This window comes from Dreissena polymorpha, chromosome 14 (genome assembly GCF_020536995.1).
Source record: "Dreissena polymorpha isolate Duluth1 chromosome 14, UMN_Dpol_1.0, whole genome shotgun sequence".
Taxonomy (NCBI): domain Eukaryota; kingdom Metazoa; phylum Mollusca; class Bivalvia; order Myida; family Dreissenidae; genus Dreissena; species Dreissena polymorpha.
In genome coordinates this window covers 22,862,602-22,866,335 of record NC_068368.1, presented here as the reverse complement: position 1 = coordinate 22,866,335, position 3,734 = coordinate 22,862,602, and the positions used below count along the sequence as shown (strand labels likewise).

At 31.8% G+C, this 3,734-nt stretch overlaps 1 non-coding gene across 1 annotated transcript; it reads left to right on the top strand.

Moving 5' to 3' along the window:
* Positions 1 to 828: 828 nt before the first annotated feature.
* On the top strand, positions 829 to 918 carry Trnaf-gaa (transfer RNA phenylalanine (anticodon GAA)). Its single transcript is given in 2 exon segments — positions 829 to 865; positions 883 to 918. It is a non-coding gene; the product is annotated as a tRNA-Phe (tRNA).
* The last annotated feature ends 2,816 nt before the right edge of the window (positions 919 to 3,734 follow it).

Here is a 3,734-nt window from a genome sequence, read left to right as displayed (position 1 = left end):
ATCTGGTGTATGCTCGTAAGTATAATACAATCTGTCTCAATGCGAAGAAACAAGATACCAAATTATATATGTAGTAAGAAAGGGTATTCACACATGAGCTATTTTCTTTATTATAGTGGCCTCTTCTTCAACCGTTATGCATACGAATTATGTGGGTTCTATATCAGACTGACAAAACGTTAAGGGAATGCTGAATAGTGTAAATTGTAATTGTCACATCAGTAATAACAATTATTATCACACTTGTGTGTAGCATGTATATTGTAGCTCTTATATCGTACACGTATTAAATATAACGAATTGATTGTCGCACTATATTCGTGTTGCATGGAATATAAATGTCTGAAATTTCAAGTTATAAACAGAACCGATTGTTTATTTTTACATGAGTCAAGTTTACAATTTATTTATACAATATGCGTGTACGATGTGAACCTAAATTTAGTTTAAGTGCAGATTCGTTCATACGACACAAAGACACTATTTAGTTTTACGGATCATTTCAGGTTAGAGGACTGGGTGAGTCATATAAAATATCGTATATAAAATATATTTTTTATAAACAACTGGTAGCAAAATAAGTTTGGCAAATATTTCTGGTTTTGTATAAAAACAAAACATAATCAAAATATATTTATTTTGTGTTTTTTCTAATTTGCTTATTTAGTGGAGAATCAATGTAGTACGATATTTGACGACCTATCGCGCAAGCAAGTTTATTGGAAGGCGTAGTGGTACGAAAACGTACAATGTATTAATTTATTAATAGACATATAATAACGATCGCTATACACAACTTCACCAAATAGCAGTACATAAATGATGTCAGCCGGAATAGCTCAGTTGGGAGAGCGTTAGACTGAAGTTGTTTACGCAACAATCATCTAAAGGCCCCCGGTTCAATCCCGGGTTCCGGCACGAACGGAACAATTCGGTGGCCGACAATTTTTTTCAGTCAGGTTAATAAATATAATAAAGCTTTATTTTATGTAGACATTTTAAAATCCATTTTACTACAATTGGACATTTTTATTAAAATTAATGGATGCCGCGTGGTGACAACGTTAATTAAAATTTCTTACATCACTTAAATATCTTATAAAAAAATACACGTGTTTTTATATTAACAAATAAATGCAAACAACACATCTATTATCCATGTATTTTTATGGTTGTCTATCAAAGGCCCTAAGTACTATCCCTACCACATATAGAGCGCGAAGCGCGACACGTATTATTGATTGTAACAATGAGTTGCGATAAAGGAAGCAGCCGCTTATCAAGGAGGAGCTGTGTCCCAGCAACCCGTTTCCCTAGAGTCAAGCACTCCTCGGAGTTTTTTTTTAAGAACCACATATAGAGCGCGAAGCGCAACACGTATTACTATCCAGGTGGTATGGGCCCTTTAGCATTATGCGACCATTACGTCCATAGTTATCTTCCTTAGAATTTGAGAAATTTTGAAATCGTTGTTCGAAGTCCAAAATTTTCATCCGATTGTTCCCAAACTTGCACAGGTTTTTTTTATCGATGAGGACCCAACCCAAACTCTATATGAGCAATATCGGACCATAAGTCCAGAATTATGTCTCTTTTAATTTAAAAATAAAAGTGAAAAACTGCTTAGTTAGGTGATTATGTCAACATTTTTCATCAGATTCTTTCCAAACTTACAGTGTCTTCATATCAATGAGCATTTTTACCTCATTTAAAATGAGAAACATCGTTACAATAAATCCAGATTTTTTTTCTATTAAATTTGACAAAATAAACAATTTCCACTTGTTTCAAAGATTTCACAACTTTCGTCTGAATCTTTCCAAACTTGTTAAGTGTTTTTATATCAGTATTACTCGAACCCTATTGAAAATGATGAATATCGGAGCAAAAAAATCTATTATGATCTTTTACTGAATTTCAAAGTATTGTGAAATGCAGCTTCTTTATGCAATTTACAGTTTTCATTCAATTTTTTTTTTCAAACTTTTACAGTGTTTTCACTTCAATGAGTACTCAACCCCTATCGTAAATGAGCAACGTAAGAATAAGTTCAGAATCATCTCCCCTTGAAGTTGAGAAAAATATGAAATTACGCTTACATGATGAAGCAGATTTTTTTAAACCTACAGAGTTCTGTTCCTTTAATGAAAACTGCACACGGATGCCAGTAAAAAAAAGGAAACCAATGTAAATTAATTGAACTATGAAATATTTGAGGGTTACAACACAAAATCATAGATAATGGTTATTTGGGGGTTATAACACAACATCATAAATAATGGTTATTTAGGGGTTATAACACAAAATTATAGATAATGGTTATACCAGTATCTTTTTCAATTTGTTTAAAATAATCGGCCAATATATTAATATTTACAGTAGAAAACAAATCGTTCCATGTAACTTCATTGAGTGCCTTTTACACTGAAATTCCCGACGCCCTTTGATGCTTTGCATCAATACTTATCTTGTTTAGTAATGTCATGAAAAAATAGTCCATGACCCATGCCTTTTTGTTTTAAAGAAAAAACGATTTCACGAACTGTTATACAGTTGACATACATAAATTAAATTTGTAAAAGTGATTATTAGATGAATTTTTTTAATAAAAAGTGTATCTTTAAACTGGATTGATTAATTAAATTACATAACATTGAATTCTTAGAATAATGAAATTAAATGTATTAAACTTTTATAAAGTTAATTAATAATACTAATTTATTTCTCGAGTTTTGAATCTGCCGTTTCGTATTAAATTACATTATATTGAAAGATATTGCATGATATTGGATTGGATTATATTGCATTGAATTATAGTGCATTACATTGTATTGCATTTTTTTACATTGTATAACAGGGTATTGCATTTAATACACTGCATTTCATTGCACTTCATGTTATTACATAACATTGTATTGTATTTTATTGTATAATATTGTATAATATAGTATGTTATCATATCTTATCATAGCGTACCGTATCTTATAATTTTGCATCGTATCGTATCGTATCATATCTAAATGTACTGTATTGTACTGTGTGGCACTGCGTCACACGGGATTGCATCGCATTTAAGCGAACTACATCCCACTATATCACACCAGCCATTCCACATCAAATCGCACTTGTATATACACCATCAATCCACATCGATCAAATCCACTCCATACCAACCACACATAACATAACAACACATCAATCCACACCACATCACACTTCACCACAACACACTACACAATACAATACACATCACACCATGCTACAATATTACATACTCCATCAACCTAAATCACTCCATACTATTCCACACCACATTTTAAGCCATCTCATCACACACGACATCGCATCACATTTACTGAAGATAGTCGGTGCACTTGTACTTTGGTATGTAAGATTTAAGATTAAAGGAAGACTAATCTGGATTCAGTTGACAACTACACAAAATAACCTAGCCGATAAGTTCTAGTGACGAACAGGTGACTTGTAGGGTGATTGCACATGCCAATAAATTATTATTAACAACGTTGATTGATATTCAGTTTTCCAACCAATCAAACAACATTTGAATGACGTTTGACATTTAATTATGATGTAATCTTGTTTACTTACAATAAACGTAAAATGCAGAAAGTACTGAAATGGAACACCGAGATATTACCTATGGCCATGAATAAGATATCTTTTTATCACAAAAATCATTTTTGCCGAAACCAAATTACCTCAATTTAATAAAC